Source organism: Cygnus olor, chromosome 5 (genome assembly GCF_009769625.2).
Source record: "Cygnus olor isolate bCygOlo1 chromosome 5, bCygOlo1.pri.v2, whole genome shotgun sequence".
Taxonomy (NCBI): Eukaryota; Metazoa; Chordata; class Aves; order Anseriformes; family Anatidae; genus Cygnus; species Cygnus olor.
Genome location: NC_049173.1, coordinates 50,876,124 through 50,897,816, shown reverse-complemented (window position 1 = coordinate 50,897,816; position 21,693 = coordinate 50,876,124). Strand labels below are relative to the sequence as shown.

The 21,693-nt window shown below is 37.7% G+C and overlaps 1 long non-coding RNA gene across 2 annotated transcripts; it reads left to right on the top strand.

Moving 5' to 3' along the window:
- The first annotated feature begins 618 nt into the window (after positions 1–618).
- Positions 619–21,044, top strand: LOC121071206. 2 transcript variants are annotated; one of them, XR_005820438.1, is made up of 5 exons: positions 619–768; positions 2,657–2,712; positions 14,267–14,380; positions 15,940–16,105; positions 20,946–21,044. It is a non-coding gene; the product is annotated as an uncharacterized LOC121071206 (long non-coding RNA). The 2 variants fall into 2 exon arrangements; XR_005820439.1 differs by lacking the exon at positions 14,267–14,380.
- Positions 21,045–21,693: the final 649 nt, after the last annotated feature.

Genomic DNA, 21,693 nt, shown 5'->3' with positions numbered 1-21,693 from the left:
CTATCTTACTCCAACTACAGCCTTTTGCCATTAAGTTTTGCAATTGTTCTCGTTCTTGTGGCCATAATAAATATTGGTCACGTAGCCAGAACAATTATAATTGACTATTTTCAAGTGACGCAGCTTCACCTATCTTACTGAAGTGTGGAACAAAAGACTTTCTTAGCTAATGCAACCTTCAGGCCAAAGGTTTTTTCTCGTGTATGCCAGTGAAATCTCATTAGGGAGTAAAACCAGGACTGCACTTCTTCCAACCGCCTCTCTCTCTCCACCAAGGGAGTTTCAGTGGTTTTTATTTTTCAAGCAAGCTTCCCACACAGCCTCTTGGAAGATAAGGAATGAATCAACATCCAAAAGTTCGCTCTGTTGTACCACATTAACGTTGTTGAAGGCTGATATATTGATCACAATGAAATCATTTCAAGAAGAGAAACGTTATGGGCTCTCTATAAGCAAACAAGCACTAACACTAAAAACCTCCTCAAAAAGGAAAACAAAATCCTCTTTCTCCAGCATTTTTTCTATCCCTGGTAAAAACCTAAAGCAAATAAAACTACATTAAAAACAGAAAGCAGCTCAAGAAGAGAATCTCAGTCATGATATTTTCAGTCAGAACTTGCAATTTTTGAGGATCAAAGAAAATTAAGGCCGCTTATGACATCACCAAGTTTCCTAGCTCTGGTTACTAAGAAGTGCTGATTCCTGTCTCTGTTCTGCACCTGACAGGTTGAACAAAGAAGTGGCCTACAGATAACCTGGTGTCAGAAGGTAACTCAGCCCCCACTGTGCTCCCCCTGCAGAGGATGCCTGTTGGAGAAGCACCAGGTAACACCGGGCACCACCATCTGGTGCAGTACCATCACAGAGAAACCTTCAAAACACAAAAAGCAATGCCATCACAGAGGAGCCTCCACTGGAAAATCTATTGGCATATTGCTCTGAAGGAAATGCTGTACAAAGAAACACTACAATGAAAAGTAGGTTTTCCTTTTTTTTTTTTTTAAATGTAAATTATTCAATGCTATTAAAATGCAAGCATTTAAAAAGTCAGATTTTAAACCAACCTTTCATTCAATGATTTGTATTAGAATGGCTTAATTATCTTTATAATTTACACCCTCTTAGCAGTTCCTTTCATTGTGATTTCATCAAAAAAGGGTAAATTCATGTAATAAATCTTCATATAATCACATTGAGCCTCATATCTTGAAAATGATCCACAATCACCAAAATCTGGAGAAGATCGATCTAGACGAGTTACTTTGTGAATGATATAGTCCTTAGTCATACTCCATAGATACATCTGGTCTCTACAACAGCCAGTCAACCCCTTTAACCTCAGAGAAATATTTGATGGAATGATATCTGGTAACCTTTCACAGCATTTGATTGCTTACATTAACAGAAAAGAGTCCAGAGACCCATTTCCTGTCTTCTTCCTTCTGCTATCCTTGCTTCACACCAACAACAAATTGACTTATTATTCGTGGCATAAGAGGCTGGTTTTAATGTGTAATACCATATTTTCATTAATAAAAATACATACTTTCAGACATCTCAATAGCCATAGATATAATTTTACTGGGATAAATTAAATACAGTAGTAAAAAAATCCTTCCAGTAAATTAATTTTCAGGTGTTTTGTTGTATGTTTTAATGGGACATTTTATTAATAAGGATATTACCATACTTAAAAGCAAGCACTAAATAAAAATGAGCTCACAGCTGTTTAAAAGACAGCTGCAATTATGGACACAGTGAAATAGCCACTCTTTCTTCATCATTTGTTTTTGTGGGCTGCTTTTAGGCTCTTTTCCTCTCCTCAGGTGTTATAGTTGATTACTATAAATATCTATAAAGTGAAAAGCACCTTTTGAATTCAGCTTTAGATCTCACAGTAAATATATAAATGCTTCTCTGAAACAGTCTGCCATGTGATCCCTCCAAAATTCTGAGCTGATTTATATTCTGACTTGATTCATTGTGTATATCTACACAAATCCTTTCATAGTGAGGAAAAGTATATTAGTTATGCTTACAGTAAATCAAGTAATATGAGAGGAATTCATGGAAATGGTTTATAAAAGGAAAAGACAAGTGTATCAGTGGAGTCTGGAGAATCTTTGCCCAGGACTATTTTGGAAGTCTGCTTCTAAGTTTGATCATCTCCCCCCACTTCTACTAGTGGGAATGTAAATCAGAAAATGCAACAAATATTCAGTTCTCGCTGCTAGGTTCTAGTTCAACCTCTTCTGATACCTTAACTGTACTTGCAATTTAGCATTCATTCCAAATTTTTAATTTTTAATATTTTTAACTCAATTTCTTGGATTTGTAGCTGTTAGCCTGGAGATAACTGAAATATCTTTATACGTGGTGGGTTACTGAGATTGTATGCTCCATTCCACCTTAACACATCGCTTTCACCTCATGCTTCCCTTGAAAGCCTACCTCAGAGTTTGAGCAAAATACACATTTCACTGGCAATGTGAATGCAGCTCACCTGTACTGCTCAGTTTCACTTCCAGGCACATTCTTAAAACAAAACAGAAATCTGTCACTGCATTTCATGGAGAGTCAGATTAGGCTGTGCATACGAGTTTGCTCAAAGACTGTCTCCAGATATCACAATTTTCCCTGTTCCTCATTAATTTAGGTGCACATGAGTTGCTGAGCTGGCCCTGCACGTGAAAACTGAGGTACAAAACTGAGGTAAATCTATGATTTCACAGACAACACCAACTAATCAACACTGTGTAAGATTAACGATCAAACTACAAATCCAGAGTTCTCCTTTCATTCACTCCTAGGGTATTTATCTTCTTAGATTTGAGACCTTAAAATCCCTTTTGATAGGGACATAAACACAAAGTCTTGAGGTAGATGCACTTACTCACTATTTGAGCACACTGGATAACTAGCACTCTCAAATTGCATCCCTATAAATTAAAATTCTCTCCAAGATCAGCTGATCTCATTAATTCAAGTAAAACTAACTCACATCCAGAAAATGTAACAGCAGCAACTGATCAGGGAATCAGACTATTTTTTTTTCAGTTTTCTTATTATAAGACTGCAGATAATAGTTCTGCTTTACCCCTCCTGTTCTGTAAAGCATTTCCGTAAAGCATTTTAACATTGCTCTTAAAGAAGTCTGAATTGATTAAAAGGTTGCAGTATGAGGTCATCAGGAGTGTTTGTGAGAAAATAACTGCTTGATAAGTCTTTATGATGATGAGTTACAGGGCAGAAGTGATCTTTGTCATCTTTTGCATAGCTTTGAGGACATTGCATTTATGCACAAAATAACATTACCACAGGCTTTGCTGGCAAATCTGGTGATACCATAATGGACAACACCACACAAACAGTAACAAGTGAGCCAGTAAAAAGCTGTGTGATACAGCCTCTATTAAAAAGATAAAAGGAAGGGGTGGAAAGGACCATGCATGAGAGGGATTGTCCTTAAAAAAAAAAAAAAAACACAAAGAATATTATTTTCTTTTGAAGCCATTCATGGGAAATAAAGCACCAAGTATACAAGAAAAGAAAATTGAATTTGGTGATGCACAGTTTATACACAAGTCCTGTGTCTGGATTCTTCCCAGACTTTGGGAAAACTAACACGTATATTTTATGAATATTAACTAATTAAGCAGTACCTTTCTTTTCTATAGATTTGGCTTTCCTGAATTTTGTTTAGAAGAGTATGCTGATACCCAGATAGGTTAGGCACTATCATACTACACTCGTTAGAATATACATGGTTGTTGGCACGCAGGGAAGCAAAGAAAGTGATACGTTGAGGACTTCAGCGGTGGTATCTCTGGAACAGTACAACGCTAAGTTGCAAGACAGCTGCATCAGTGCCAGTGCTTCAGTTTTCAGTTTACTCAGTATGCCTTTCCTCTGGAATATTAAATACATTAGGTATTTTGTCTGATGCAGTACTGGACTCCTCTTAGGCCAATAATAAGCTGGAAGCATTCTGAGAGTTAAATCAGGTCCCATCTCATCTATCTTCCCCATTGCATAAGCATTTTTTTCCTGTGTCCCCCACCTGAAGTTGATCAACCCTTGATGTTCCAGCACATTAGATAGAGGGCTCAAGTAATTTAATAGCATGACCTGAAAGTTAAAGCTTGAAGGCAAAGCATTTTTCATCCAGCCATTAGCTGAGGATGGAATTTATTCACCTCATCTCTCCTGCATATATTTAACTCCTTTGTTAGCATCACCATCTAGAACTGCTGCTATTGGAAGATACCATCAGCAGTCCCTAGACCACAGGGTCTTGAGTTATGTTTTAGAAAAACATCTGACAGCTCCAGCAACACCACTCAACTCTTGGCTGCCCACAAGTAGCGAGGACAGAGCTGGGGCACAGTGCAGGGCTGGGGGACCCCAGCACCACACAGCGCTACCAGTGCCCTGCCACTCACATTGTTTTGGTCTTCAACAGCCCCTGAAGTGTGCCTGATGCTACAGCCACATCATACGTGGGCTTTGGAGCTCTTACAACTGGCTTTTTTACAGCAGCATTCAGTATTTGTTTGTCTGCTGTGCAAGGCTAGTTCCCATACCATCTACTTGTTGTAGATAAGTTGCATATTAATGCTAAAAATAAGACTTTGTACGTGGTGTTGTATTTTCAGCTGTATTGACTCAAAGATAAGAACTTTCTGAATTAAATGTTAACTACTGTGAACAGCCTTATCTTTTAATATTTTTAATAAACATTTTTGTTCTGTTGAATTACATGCTAAGACGAGACTACATTTTCGTTGTGTTTTACCAAATTCTTAAATCAGTTCTCAGTTCTAGCCTTTTTGATATCTTTCACTATTTTATTTTAGAAAAATACCTTGTGTACCATTTCTGAAATTTCATGTCTCAGTGACAGGTAATTTACCTTCTGTTTTAAGCTCACGACTCTGGAAAGTACAAGCAGTTTTAGTCTTCTTGTCTGTTGCTTTCCTGTTCATTTATTTTCCAAAACTTCAAGGTTTTTTTTTGTTTGTTTGTTTGCTTGTTTTTGAAGTGGGTGGCACTAAACAGCTTTATCTCTGTTCCACGCTGCATTTTCTTGCTAATGGGATGACAGTGGTGAGCTACTGCATGGCTCTCTCCACTGAGAGTTCTCATTCTATAAGACACATAAATAGCATTCCTTGTCAGTAAACCAAAATAATCTCTCATTTATTGGGTTTTTCTTTCCATCTGCTGCCAGCTAAATGCATGGAGCTTAGTCATTTTTAATGCATTTGCCATATCCAAAGTGTTTGTCAGCTGACAATTGCCATCTAGGAACTGCCTGTGCAAATCAAACTTTCTAGCTGTCCTCTATAGACTTTCTATACAGTTGAGATCTGCTTTATTCCATTCATATGTCCTAGAAATTCAGAGGGTTTCTAATATCACAGCCTAACATGATACTATCCAAGGCTTTCTCTGATAAAGAAGCCTGAACCAGAATGTTTTTTCCACACAAAAAGACATCTTGAATACAGTTAATGGCAACTCTGAGCCATACACAGCTAAGTTTTCTATCTGCCTTGAAAAAAAAGTCCTGATTTCCTGAGTCTAATGAAGTTGATGGGAATTTTGCCACAACTTCAGTTGGGCCAGCATTTCATTTTTATTAAGAGATGTCTGTTTTAGCATTCAGTCTTCTCTATTCTACCTTCTATATTTAGTATATCACAAATTCAAAATGCTTCAAAGTCCCACAGAAGTCTTACCAAAAACAGACACCTTACGAAATCTCAGGTTACAAACAATGTCAATAACATATCTGCAAAACTCAGTTTCTGCACTGGTTCTGTGCTTGCTCAATGTTTAAACTCCTTCAAACTCAGCTCTGTTACATTAGCTCTTTTTATCAGAGCTGTTTTTCATTTTGCAATGTAAATACCAACCCTCAGTTCCCTCAACCACCCAACTCAGAGCCATCCAGAGAGAGCAAGAAAGGAAATGTAAAGCACAATAAAGACGCAAAGACAGGAATAGGAGAAAGAAAAAGGGTTTCGATTATGCAATACAATCAAGAGCACCTGTGCTGGAATTCATTAACTCCATTGAGCAGGCAGCTGCATATTTGCAACATCCTGATGAGGCAGGGGGAAAAAGAACAGATGACTGACTGTACAGATTGGAAAACATAACAAAACATTTAAAGTGCCTCTTTTTTTTTTTTTTTTACTCAGACATTTGATTATCCTGCTTCCCTTTTAGAATGGCTGATTTCCTTGTATTTCTGTGTATATAAGTTTGTATAGTTCATTTTATAGCTTTCTTCAGTATAAATACAAAAGAACAATGAAATAATATTCTCCGAAAAGTACAGTTCATACTAGTGTTTCTGTAAAGTTAAATACTTGAAGCAGTGCTGAACACCTGTTTTCTGAAGTTAATCATTTGAGAGACCATTCTGAGTAGCAATCATCCTAGCCATATTAGGCAACTGATAATTGTGGTTTAGTTTTCACCCTGATATAAGTTCTTACCTATAAGAATTTATATTCTTATTTTCCTTGCCCTAAGTTTGTGTTTTATGCTAGATGGGTAAGCCTATAATCCTTACAAATTTCCCTTGGACCCACAGGGTTTTGGCTGTGGAGGAAGTCCATCTTCCTGATTCATACACCTGTGGCAATTAAGGGACATTAGGTGGATCTTGACCTCCCTGGCTTCTTTTGGCCTCTGCTAACAGTGATCACATAGGTTATTTTCAAGTGCTTATTGGACTTTTCAAGGGGAAATTCTTAAAAAGCAGATCACAAATGTCTCCTATGTGCAACTGCTCTGATGCTGTGGGAGGACTGTAATGCTGCCTCAGATTATATTCAATTCTACTCATGTTGCCTAATGAATTAGGTGTGTGAGGAATCTGGAACATCACAAGATTCCCATGAACTAATTTCCTCAGGTTTGGCAAGGGAAGACAGATGCATGCTGTTAGTCAGTTATACTTCAGTGAGATCTTCCAGTAACATCTTTAAAAACGGAAGACTTTAGCAAGAATCCATTATGCACCAAGTTATTTTGATCTCTTACTAAGATATGAACAGGGAAAGCAGGAAGGACTGGCAGTATTTGGTCTGTGTGTCTGTCTGCCTGGCTGTAGTGTCACACTTTGCTTTATGATTTGTGATCTCCTTTATAATCTGGAGACTAATTCATCTATCTTGAGTATTCTTTCTGTTGCACTTGAAGTGCAATAGAAGTGACTACACATATCCAGAATTCCTGATATTGCATTCACATCTCATATCTGAGTGTCAAAAATCTCTATTGAGTTGAATCAATTGGTATTGAATTTGTATAACTGAGAAGAAAAGTAGGATTTGACCTCTTTTCCTTAGTTTTACTGGTAATATTATGCTTACTAATGTAACATACTGTACAAAAGAGTTCTAAAACAGAAGAACAAGATTAATAGAACAGCTGAAACTGAGTTTCAAGCATTGAAATACTACCAGACAATGTATTTCCTTAAAAGTTTGTCTAGACATAATTCCTTTTCTCAAAATTTCTTAACTTTATTCTCCTACTTTGTTCATTACTTGATTGAAATAACACTTGCCTGTCCTTTAAAAAAGGATTCATATTTCTTATGTATTTATTTTAAAGACAATCATATGATTAAGTTGGCTTTATTAGCACGTTTGAGGTCAAGGACCTCATTAGATAAGTAATTTCCAAAGAAAGAGCCTACTACAAGTTGTTCTACTAAGGCAAATACAGCATTGAACAGATGACAAAGAACAGTTACTGGCAAATTGGAAGGGAAATAAAAGATGAGCATAGCAGCATCCACCAACTATTTGTTACATGATGGCTATGACTAAACCAACATAACAAAGTTCCAGGTCTTGAACAACTTGTTTCATACAGATCATTATACATACATACCTCACCTGAAAACTATCTTAATGCACTGTGGGACGCCAAGGGAGTTTAGGGAATGTCAAGGGCATGTTAAGAAACTACTTGCTGGGATCCCTGAAAGGATGTGTCTGAGCTGGTACATTTGTCTGGATCCAAAAGCAACCAGCCTCTATTAGTGTGACACTGTACCTAAGGTGGCAGACCCAGTCTTTCTGTGAGGCTAATTAGCATGATCATGATTATACTGCTTCCAGTTTCAAAGCATGCTCAACCATCTCTTTGATATCTCATTGTACAGGCATAATATGTAGTTCAGTGTTAGTCACCTACTTTTGCTCAAATTGTCAGTTGTTAGCCCTCTTTTGGTGCTAAATATATAACCAAAGCCTGCCCTTCCCCAAGGAAACCAAGACATCCCTCCTTTATATCAGATTAGACAGAACACTTCGAAGGACCCTCAGCCCATCTGATTCAATCCTAGTTCTTCTCTATCTTAGAGGAATTTACTACTCCTACATAAAAACTCTAATTAATATGATATAGACTTGCCTATATACTGACTCTTCTTGCCTGCTTGAAGATCTTCATGTTTGAGGATGTATGGCCATCAGAAATAGAAGAAAATATTCTGGGTCACAATTTAGAAGTGATTTTTATCAAATTCTATCTTGTTTTCCTTATTTCCATGTAATGACTGTTCTAAAGAGAACTTTCTGCTGGAATGTCTGACAGATTGGTAGGGTCCAATCAGGGATCTAATTTTAACCTTGGTCATCTGACTGTCAAAGTCACCTTTCACCAGTAAAAAAGATTAATAGGTCACAGAAAACATTCTTATATCCAAGGTATCATGACTGTCTATTAGTAGAATAGTTCAGTTGAAAGGGACCTTTAAAGATTGTCTAGTCCAAACTGCCTAACTTCTTTGGTGCTAACCAAAAGGTAAAGAATGCTATGAGGGCATTGTCCAACTGCCTCTTGAACACCGACAGGCAGGGGACATCAACCACCTTGCCAGGAAGCCTGTTCCAGTGTCTGACCACCCTCAAGGTAAGTACATTTTTCCCAACATCTGGTCTGACCCTCCCCTTGTGCAGCTGTGTGCTGTTCCTCACATCCTGCCATTGGTTCTCAGGGAGCAGAGGCTGGCGCCTCCCTCTCAGGAGGCTGCAGAAAGCAGTGAGGTCACTCAGCCTCCTCTGCTTCAGGCTGGACAGCCTAAGTGTCCTCAACCTCTCCTCACAGCACATGCCTACAGCCCTTTTACCAGTTTTGTTGCCCTCCTCTGGACACCTTCAAGCACTTTAACATCCTTTTTATGTTGTGGAGCCCAGAACTGCGCACAATATCCAAGGTGAGTCTGCACCACCACTAAATACAGTGGGAGAATCACCTCTTTTGACCAGCTGGCGATGCTGTGTTACATGTCCTAAAACACCATTTGTCCTCCTGGCTGCCAGGGCATGCTGCTGGCTCATGCTGAGCCTGCTGCCAAGCAGCACCCCCAGGTCCCTTCCTGCTGAGCTGCTCACCAGCCACTCAGCTCCCAGTCTGTGCCTGTAATCGGCATTACTCCATCCCAGGGGCAGCACCTAGCATCTACCTTGGTTGAAATTAATGCTATTGCTGACTGCCCAATAAAATACTAGCCCCAGCATTTGCAATAGCTTGCCAAACAGTTGCTGGATGCCTTACATTTCTGATTTGTTGGTGACACCAGAAGCTTCAATGAGCAACTTTAGCCTTGTTAACAATCTGATTGAGTGAGCCTGTGTTCAACAACTTATTAAAATGTTTGCAAAGAAGTTGATAAAATACATTTGGTTTCCAAGGTATTAGCTTTGAAAATTTAAGGGTAAAAAGGCCATGCTATCATGGGGTAAAGAGGACTTTTTCTTCATTAATTGATAACTGATTAAAAGCTAACACAAAGGTAGAAAAATTGTGGCAAGTATTAAAATGCCCACAGAAATCTGCATTGGGATCTCTGCTTTTAAAGTTTAAGACAGTAAAAAAAACAGTGAACAACGAAGAATAGCAGAAAGATCTCAAAACACTAAATGACTTACTTGGTGATAAAATAGCAGATAAAGTCCAATGCAAAATGAGTGTGTATGAAGAAAGTACTGTTCTGGAGAAATAAATATATACAGTGATAGCTCTAAATCTATTGATACTCAGAAAAGTGATTAGGAAGTCATGGACAGTTCTTTGAAAATATCATTCAATATTCATTTGTAGTCAAAAGAAAATTGAATGTTGATACTTACTAGGAAAGAAATTGAGGGCAAAAAAGAAAATGACACTATATAAATCCCTTCAGTACTGCTTATTACAAGTCCTGTGCAAGTTTTCTCCCTCTTAAATGCAATTTTAAAAGAAACTAGAAAATATACAGGAAAAAAGCAGCAAGGATGGCCAAAGGAAGAGAATGACATTGACTTGAGGCAAACCAGGGATATTAGGATTCTTTACTTTGGAAGAGAGATGCAAAAAGATGTGTATGACATGGAGAAGTTGCACTGGGAATAATTATTCACTGTCCCTTAACACAAGAACTGGCAGGTACCTCATTAAGTTACCAGCATCTCATTTAAAACAGCCAAAGGATTTTTTTTTTCTCCATATCACACAAAACTACACAGTAGAACCGTGTGCTGTAATATGCTATAGTGTAAAATATACATGAGTTTAAAAAACAAAACTAGTCAAATTCATGAAGCATAGATCCATCAACAGCCCCTTTGTTGTTTTGCAGGTTACATTCATCCAGTCTCATCCTCAGAAGCATTCAACCTAGTTTTAGCCCAAAGGAGATTACAGTCTTCACTGAAATGTTCATTCTGTGTCACAGATCTGTCAAGGACTGTATTCAATGCTTTGTAAAATCAATTTCATGCATAAACTTTGAGAAGTTTCTCTTGCTAGAAACAAACGCGCAATAGCAGTCTCTTCAGGCTAACTTTGAATCTTATTCTCTAACAGGACCTAGAATGCTTAAGGAAAAACTCATCTGCTGTTCTTCTCTCCAAAGTGTCATGCATGTTAATTGCATGACATGTTAATCAGTAAATGTCAACCTGGGACCATTAAAGAGCCTTATATACAACTTTCGTTCATTTTATACCAAGCTACGCACACAAACACTTGCATTACATTAAAAAGATTAAGGCTACAATGTCAATGATTCAAAAGCTTCCAGAATAAGTGCTCCTTCTATAAACTTCACTGGTCCCTCTCTAAACATGCCTTATGGTAAAGTCTTGATTACATAGTTGTATATTATTTTTTCCACAGAACTCTCGCCCAGACTGTGATATGACATGAAGATCCTTAGGCTTGAAAAACAAAACAATTAAAACAATGTATTCAAAGGAACTCCTGCCACATGGTGTTTTCAGGATATCAGAATCATCTGTGATATCACCAGCATTGCAGTCTTTGGATTCCTGCTCTTCCTCAGCAAGCATCTGGGACATGAACAAGGAGCTGCACTGGTGTTCATTCTTATTGTCAGCATTGTCAGCACTCCTCGGGGAGATTTAGTATGGAATTGTAATTGCATGGCAACCATCTATGAAGAGATGGATATGCTTAATGAGAATGGAATTTGTTTATACCAGTTTCAGCTCCGAAACACTAAGATGCATCTATTGCATCTGACCACCTTTCAAAATAAACACATTTGAGCAAGCTGTCACAAAATAGCAAAAGACATCCATGACACAAAGGTGACTAAGCTAAATTTCATCTGCCTGCTGAAAAGCCAGTGTGGTCAGCTGTTTTAAAAAATTGATTGAAAAAAGATGTTTTCCTAGCAGATAGATCTTTTATAGAAGAATCTCAGCCTTAGCATATAAAGCTTGACAGTGCTTCATGCACACAAATTTTGGATGACAACACTAATTTTACAAAATAAATGTAAATGCATACAACCAGTAATGACTAAAAAGCAAGAAGGTAAACTATTTTATTGACTTAGGATTCCAACATATGGCAGTTTTACTACAACATGACACTTTGAAATAGTTAGTATTGTTTCTATGGAAGCTAGTAGGAAATCTATGTGACAAAAAGCAATGAGGACATTGATTTTATATAAAATGCATAGCATTGATTATAAGTTATTATAAATTAGTATTTTATTTCATGTGAAGACAAATATTCGTATGGTATTTGTTATTCTGATTATACTTCCTCCTCTGCTCAAACTGGTATATTTAAATACTTTAAGTATATACAGATGTTCAGGATATCTGCAAGTACAGATACTAATTCCAACTCTTTGGTGTCACTGATAGATAGCTGTTTCCTCTGGAACTTCCGTCCTTTAAAAACACTTACAAAGAGGAATACTGCCTAAGAGAATGCACACAATCACATATAATCACTTTGGCCAACGCTCTGCTGTTTGCAATGTGGGTTAGAACATGTTTTACCTAATCTTCTACCTGCCCTACCACATAAGTAACAGGATGAAGTGGTTCCTCATTTTCATTTCCTGGTTTTCATACCTGTATATATGAAATCCCAAGGAATTTTAATTTAAAACGTACACTGCATATAGTAAGAAATTCTTTAGGTTTTTGGAAAATTCCCTCAAGCTGAGAAATGACCCCTATATAAAGGGGAACAATCTTTTACGTGGCTCTTGTGACTTAATTTTATTATATACTCTAAATTATCCCTGCTGATACTGGTACTCATGTGATCTCTGAAAGTTGTTTACGGTACCATAACTAAAAATAAAACATCAAAGAATCAAATAGCCTATAACTGCCAATGGCTAGAAGATAAGTTAGAATAAGAATAGCCATGACTCACTATGCCTACCTGTAGGGTTCTCCAACTCAAATGCATTACGATTTTTTTTGTTTTGATTTTTGACAGTCTTTCATTTTTCTGACTTAAACATTAAACCCAAATCAAAAAACCTAAGTACTCACCACACTGAACCTTATCACACATTCACACTGGGCAACAATCAATGGAACTACAGGGAAGATAGAGAAATGGAGTAAATGGTGATAGAGAATGGGCAGGGAAGTAAAGGGTATGGGCTCACATGCTACTTCCTTCTTCTGGAGCACTTAACACACTGAATATGTGTTTATCAAGCAGTGAATAGAAGACTTTGACCATCCGACAGGCAACGTCCCCCACAAAACATCTGTTTTTCAACTGCAAGTTGAAATGTAGGCTGCATTCTGCAGTTCAATTTATATGAGAAAATTTAGTGGGTGTTAAAACAGTTAGCTGCACTCTTGGCTTACACTCTTATTAGAAAAACCATGAGTCTTCAAATATGTTTAGTGACAATGCAGTCACTTTTCTCATGCTTCAGGGTCAGAGGAGGAAAAAAGCCTTTCCCACACTTATCTGTCAGATATAATGCTTTTATAAATGTGTCCTCCATTCTTTACAGGGCCTGTAGGCTGCATGCAAAGCTTTCCCACCCCATGCATCTTTACTTGAAAAAGCTTTATTCAACAGGTTTATTACTTAAAGGACTGTAAACACAAATGCTAAGCTATGAACAAGTCCATATGAGGGTGGTGAGACAATAGTGAGCATTCATCAGTTAAGGAGTTTTAACAAGTTAAACATTGTGATGAAGAGAAAGTGCCATCTAGTGAAAGCAGTAACTTAAAAAAAAAAAAAAAGAGGTGAAATTCAGTGTATCAGTTTCTAGATGTGTGAAAATAGCTAGTGTTTCATTAATATCATGTCTCAACCACAGCAAAATAATTATTAAAGTTTTTCAAATCTGAGTACACTCCATGGTGGTTTGGTTTTTTTTCAGTTTTACAGAGATACACATTGTAAACCCATTTTATTCTTAAAGTAAAACATGAGTAAATTGTGCTGGAAATGCTGTGTTTTTTCTATAAGCTACTTTTCCTTCTGGGATACCCCAGTATGATACAGAGTACAACCTCTGAGCCACTATGCAGGACTGAACTGCTTGAAGTCAAACAGTCCACATAGTTTTCAGAAAAATGATGGAAATTACATTGAGGTCATATCTGTTTCTATTCTACCCTCTCTTCAGCTCATCTGGTCTGAATAAATTCTTGGAGACAAATTGCATAGGGTATTAATCTCTGAAATCATTAATGCTCGGAATCATTGCTTTTAGTCTATTGCCCACTGGTAAATAAAGATTCTCCAGTAAATCATTAGAAGGCAATCTGGAGTAATTAAACCTCAGATTAAAGGTAACCTGAGACACATTAAACCACTATGCAATCAAAGATTACCTTTTGATTTTCAAACACTAAGGAATGAAAAAAGTGCCTTAGATTCACGATAAAGAACAGTTTTTCAAAAGGACTTAACTGTAAATGTGCACTTTTATATAAATATTTTTTTTCAGATTGAAACTGAAGCACAACGCTCAAATCCAGAGTCCTTCAATCCTTCATCTTGGGCTTCTGACAATAGTTTCACAATACTTAACTCTAACAGTCTATCACCGTGCTTTCTAATGGTAATGCTTCTCTCTGCCCCTTCTGCTACAAAGAGGTGGGAAAACATTTCAGTGTCACAGTGAGTGTTGTGAATGTCACCTCATTGTGAAACATGAAACAGGCTGTGAAAATATGTTCATTATTTATTGAACTGCTAACAATGTGCTCAGCATTGAACAGGATACTAAGTCAAGCCTTCCCCAAACTGCTTGTAACTGAAATAGTCAATGTATGTTTATAAATCCCCACTCCTAATATGTATACAAACCTCCCAACAGCAGAGTTAATATAGCAAAAAATGCTTACAATCTCCTTTTCAAATCTTCCTACTAATCACCCTTCTGGAAATTTCAGAATTGAACTTGACCACCTGAGCTACTGCATTTCTCATCTCTGAAGATACACTTCATAACTTGATACTCGGAGTGACAAATTTCTCCCTGTGCGTGTGTGAAACATTGAGTGAAAAATCTGAGGAGTGCAAAATGTTGGCATCTTTTTCCTAACTTGCTCCGGCCTTTTATTATTTACTCTATATCAAACATTGCAGTATTTATACTACCAACTTTTTCATTAGAATAGCAGTTAAAATTACCCTGGGCTTTACTACTGTTATCTGCAAGTTCACATGATAAACATTACCTAGCTAGGAGTTGCATCACTACTGCTTTGGTCTGTTTTAACTTATTAGTTTCCTGCTCAAACAGCAAGGACTTAACTACTACATAAGTCTACAGCATAACAAAAAAAAACCACTGATACAGTTTATCAAGGACATATCCCTTTACTTGACAAAAAGAAGCTCCCTTTCTGTTAATTTATTTACTTGGGGTTTGGAAGAACTTGAACAGCAGAATAGGCACTGTAAGCAAATAAGTTATTGAAAGAATATTAGGAAAGATTTAGAATGGTTCCACAAACTGGAACCTGTAATGGGAAAGATTAATCAGAGGATGACCCCTACAAAGAACAGTGAAGAGCAAGGAAGAGTGAAACATCCTGGCATGTCTCCTGTTAGTACATCCCAGAGCACACACATCCCCTGGCACCTCAGAGCAATGCTACAGGACTGGTGCCAAGACTGCTCATTTATTAATTTATTCTACCTGCAAAGGGACAAAAAAGAATCTGACACTTTGGGGTTAGTGATTTATTTAAATTCTTCCTTACCTCTATCTTCATTTTATTTTGTTTCCTCTTAACATTACTTTTGAATGAGATCAAAATATGCTTAATCATTAAAAAGTACCTGACACTTTCTGTAAAATCAGTAATATTTGCTTTTGTTGTAGCTTCTGTTGTAGAAAGAGTAGAGTTAGAAGCAATAAATATTGAAGCTCAAGGAGAAAGGCTGGGGATTAATTTGAATGATTTCTACACACAATAGAGTTTCAGTACATAACACCCATCTCTCAATATGTTTAATACAATGCAGCTGGTATTAATTCTTACTTGCTGTAGCATATATTGCTAATTAAACAGTTCTGTCCTGCTCTAATTTCTGTTTAGTTGTTTGCATATATTTCCTTATTTTCTGCTGGCACATTGAATTGGTGATTTGTCCCCTTGATGTATGCAGAGGTGAAAGAGGCAATAGCTGAACACAAGCTGCATTGGGAAAGTGATGGGGAAAGGAGGGCCTACCATCAGCAGGAGCATCCAGGCATCTTGTCTGCCACATGGGGCATATGCTGCCTCAAACCCAGACCTGAACTATGCTACACCATATCATATCTTTACATTAGGTAAGCCACACTGTCTTGTTACTTGAGATGTCTTTATAAATATACTGTCTCTGCCTGCTGGGGTAAGGATCTACTAATTTATTGGGAGTTAGAATATGTCTTTCATACACATGTTTAAAATCTTAAGCTCTTTATCTGCTGCAACATCTAGGAGTTGGTGTGGTTATACACTTTGAGCAACTGTGGTCCTGTGGCTGTACTTCAGGATGTTAATAAATTTGGCTTGGTTTAAAGCCCTGTCAGATGTCAATGGAGGAATCCTCATCTTTGGTAGATAATTTCATTACAATATCACTAAAAAAATTGAATACGTAGTTTTAAAACAACACAGTAAAATGTTGTTCTATATGTTGTTACAGAAATATGTATAATCTACATTCCATAAGAGTAGTGTCCATGCTTTCTATATGCACTTTCTTGATAAGGAAAAGTCACTGAATTATCACTATTTATACAGTTTATTTGAAGAGTTGTCTTATTTTTGAAGGAGGAAGGTAGTGAAAATATTAGCTAATGAGTTGAAAAGATGAGTTCCTCTGTGTTGTTTTGGAAAGACAAGTCCCTGTGGGTTGGTTTCATAATGCTTTTACAAAATAACTGAAAAGAAAAATCAGTTATTAGAAAACAATTACTTTTTTAAAAAAAATATTTACCTTCTCTCATGAGAAATCACTTCAAAAATCACCTCAGATCACACCAGCAGCATCAGCCTGCCCATGTAACACAGCACAACTGATGCAGGCTTACAGGACACCACCCAGCCGTGTATTAATTGCATGGGGTGGAAGAACAAAATGCAGTTCTCAAAGACAATAAGGGAATGCACAGACAAAAATCACCACTTGCCACAGCCATGGTCTTCTGGTACTTCCAGCAGGGAGCTGCTAATTGCATGGCCTTTCATTTATGAATCTAGACCTTTCTTTACAGACTGGAGTCACAAGGGAGAAGCTGAAAAAAAAATCTCCCTGCTTCAAGTTTGATTCACTTCAGTGAGGCGGCCCCAGCCAAAGCTTACTGTGCATTTTGTGCTGCTTCAAAACCCATTCTGGAAATACTTCAGTGAGACTTGAGTGAGTGCGAAGGCCTTACAGAAGTTCTCTGCACAGAGGAAACTTGCATGCTGTACAAACATACTTGTGTTTTTCACTATAAGTTTAGAGTATTTGATTTAAAAGTTTCAACATCAGCACTCAGAAGCACAAAGTAATTCACATGAGTCACTTGAGTTCAAAGAAGAGCTCTCAACCTTCAAAGTCATGTCATCACAGCTTTTTGCAAATGGTTTCACATGATTGTTTACTGTCAGGTGAGTACAAGTAACTCAAACATAGGTTTGCATGTGAAGATGGAGACTACATGCAATGAGGAACTGTAATTTCATTTTTTGGCAAACGAGCATTAGGCCTATTTAGCTTAGTTTCAGTAATTCACGATATAGGCAAGGTGAGACAGCCACTGAGCAGTGTTGGTGTCAGGATGGCGATTCTCAAGTCAATCATTCTGACCACGAATAACTTGCTAAAAGTCAACAGGTTATTTAATATGCTGTCACAATGCACTGATGCTAGTCTGACACCAAGAAAACTACATCTGAGCATTTTATGTTAAAAATAAAAGGAATCTCCTCAAAGTTACATCTGCATATCAGTTTACCTCACCACTCAAAGCTTTTAATGAGTTTCCTTTTATTAAGTGCTCCTTTACTCAGGAGTACTGGGGTGCTTGACACAAGCTAAGCTCTTTAGCCTTTTGACTCCTGAGGCTGGCAGCCTTTGTGCTGTGTTGTCCACAGAGCTGTAGCATCTGAGTTTAATAACTACTGAACACATTGCATAACACTTACAGACTAGGAAAATAAATGAAAGAATACCAAGATTAAAGTGATCGGGGTCCAAAGCCCAGAAAGTTATGGCAGGGTTGGGACCTCAAGAACAGATCTACAAGCCAAAAAAACATTTATGAAATTCAGGCTGTCAGGGTAGGTGGAATTCCTCTTTAGCAGCAGACAGTAATAAAAATAAAGCTGGCACTCCTTGCATCTAATTGCCTGCTTTAACTTCTAAACACCATATCAAAAACTTTAATGCATTCATCCCATACAGCTACAAGGTGCAATACCTATTTAAATATTGTAAGGATAACTAAAAACACCAGGGTATCTGTAGCTTGAACTTCCCTTGGCACTTGTTGTAAAGAATTAGATTCTTAGCTGGCTTTGAAAACATTTGATAAGCTGATGGTTTGGTTTAAAGTTTACATTGGTGGTTGCTTCCTTTTCCTCCTTATTCATGGCTAATTAAATGCATGCTTAAAAATATTTTTCATAGTAGCTTGGAACTCAGAGCAGTAAAATTATTTCCAATAATTATACACAAGTAAAACAACTCTCAGCATTGGCCTTAGATATTCTGCATATTTGTAATAAAGACTGTAGCAACCAAAAACCAATAAACTCTTGCAGGATAATGCATGCTTGAAATCTGCCTAATAAGAGTCAGACACATAAGTAATGCACAAATGCAGTAATGCTGTTTTGATTTACATGTTGAGTTTGGAACAGATTTTCAGTTGTCTGCTTGCTGTTTTTCCCTAGTAGATACCTGTATGCATACCATAGGTGTGATATTTTAGTATGAATGTGAAATACTAATTTCAAGTCACTCTTCATGTACCATCCTGCTTCACTGCTTCCAGATGTCTTTTCAACAGTGGTTCTATCAGTGAAATTTGCTAGAATGTACTACCTACTCAAGTATTATGACAGACAGGGTAATACAAGTAAGATAAATATAAACAATATTAATAAAAATGAAAGACATGTTAACACAGTAAGAATAATTCACTTGCAAGTGTGGATGAACACATCAAAATCTTTGAAGCATTGCCAGTTTTTCCTAGAACAAGGGGAGGGTTTTATAGATAGAAAAGCCTTTCTCTAATTAGTTTCCCTTCCAATTGCTAAGATATATCTTATTTCTAATACTTTATGAAATCATGATTTACAGCAAGACAGTTTATCACATACCACCAAGAACATTTGCTTATATTTCTCATTACAAATTTTAGATTTTCAAATCATTTATCTGGACATAATTAAGCAGAGCAATATGCAAAAACATTCTCAAACCCCCAAATGCACCTGTCTTCCTTTCATTGCACATTTTGAGTGATTGAAACTGAATTTTATAAATGCCGCTTAAACTATACATGCCCGTGGTATGCAGTTATTGCTTTAACAGGAAAAATGTGCCCTTTCTACTAGGCAAAGGTTTCTATCTGGAGTAGCATTAGCAGGCATCATTAGGACACTGCTAGGTACAGCTGAGTAAGCTTTGCCTCTGTTATGTCATCCATCTCACAACCATTAAAAGTAACATTGTAAGCTGTTATGTAGTTGTCATATCAGGAGGAAGTCCTATTCCAATTTAATTAAATTTTTCTGGCAATGGATAAAGACATGAAATGGAAATAATAAGCCCATATAAGTTATTCTTTTCTGCTCTTAAATCATTATTCAAGAGGAAGACCTCCAAAGTTTTATCCTTCACTGTGCCTTTTTTCTGAGACTATTTTCTCAGGTTCCTGCCATTTATTAATGTGTTGATTCATTTTAGCAGAATTAATATCTCAGGGGGTTCATATTTCATTTGTTGAATTTCCAACATGCAGAAGCTGTTTCAAAGAATCCTTACCAAATAGTTACAGATGAACTATCTTCTGAAATCAGTGTGATGCATTTAAAATTGAAGGCAGCTGCAATGCACAGATTTAGGTTAAATGGCTTGGCAACTGCCCAGCCAGCCACTTGGAAGATTTTCACTCACAAGTGGTATGAATAAGCTGTCCAAGAGTACTCAAGGCCAGAGCCAGCAACTTAGAAACCCAGTACCCCCTTTTAAGGTAGATGAAGCAAAAATGGAGCCCAGAAGCCTCTGTTAAGCTCTATGCTCAGTTGAGACTCTCAGAAAGGCATCTGGAGCCATAAAAGGAGCAGTGAGATGGCTTAACTCAGTCACGAACCCATTAGCTTCCTATTGCCAGTTCATCAGGAAATTCCGAGAGCCAAAAAACCTGGCATTATTCAGATAGGGAAGAAACATGTGTCCCCTCTGCCTTCTCCTCCTCCTCCCCCCGCCCCCTTTAAATCCCCAAATGTTCTTGAAGGTAGTAGGTCAGACAGACCCTTTTTATTTAAATCTTTTTAAAACTTTTTTTTTTTTTAAACTACAATAATCAAGTGGGGAAGCAGCTTTTTCCTCTCCACATACTGGAATTCACAGTCAGCTTCCTCACTTCCATGCTTCATTATCTGAAAACAAGCCTACTCTATAGTTATGTATGAAATAAAGTTGCAACACCACAGCAAGCTTGTAGCAAAGCAAAACAAAGAGGGAAGGAGATTTAATTTTAGAACTAGACTGGTTTCGTTCACTTGCAAGAACTACAAGTGCCCTTCAGTTGATGCCTGGCATCCAGCTGGGGGCACACCTCCAGGCAGGTTGACCAGGATCTCATGCAGTGTCTTGGGTGACAGCAGGCCCCAGACATCTACTCCTGGTCACTGGGTTCTTCCAGCTACAATACGTGCTGGACTTGGGTGAGATTTTGGTACCACCCAGAAGCTTACATGGATTACTGGTCTGTCATCACATCCCACCTGGGCTGGACACTAGGACTTGCTCATTGTCCTATTTTCTGCACTAGGCATCCTGGGAAGGTGTGCAGCAACACATGCAGGTCCTACAGCCCTTTCTCTGCCATCCAACTCCCACAGCCAGTCAGTCCTTTCTGTTCCCATTCTCATCCATCTTAGTGTCCCAATTACTATTTCTTACAGATGCAGGGCTATATGGAAGGAAGACACCAGGAGATAAAGGCAAGAGACACTTTCCACCTGCCCTGAAGTTCTGGTTGTTTGGCAAAAAATAAAAAGCAGACTAAGTAATGAGTGACTGGTTTGACAGCCTAGCAGTTAGTGTGCCTTGCTATCCTGAGTCCAACTCTCAAACCCTTGCTTCAGTTTAAATTCAGGACAGAATAATATGCCAGTCACTTGCACCAACTTGACACAGTGTGCACAAAATGGATATGATTGATACTCATTTGCTGTTTTGGATTTAGTCTGAAATGAAAGTGAGCAATATCTGAATTGCAACTGCAAAACACCTGTTCTAGCACTGACTGAAATCGATTTAGCATTATATAAATTAGCAAGGCCTGTATTACCTTGTAGCCTGGCTACACAGCTTGCACATATTGAGATCTCCTTTCACCTTTGATTTCAGGGGACCTCTTCAAACATTACAGTAGAAGGGCCAGGAAAAGAACCAAGCTCCTGGGATGTGCCCCAGGGCATTGGAGAAGTGACATCAGTCCAGCATGTGCAGTTTCACTTGTCCCCTTCCTTGCATGCACAGATCCTAAACATATGTTTCTGCTACACATGAAATTGAGTGTATTTTCACATCAAAACCTCTCTGTGAAGCTGAAAAGGAGCTCATTTTCAGCTCATTCCTCTGCCAAGCAAGCTATTGTTCAGCTATGTGCCAAGAAAATACTTGATTACTTTAGAGACTACATTGTTC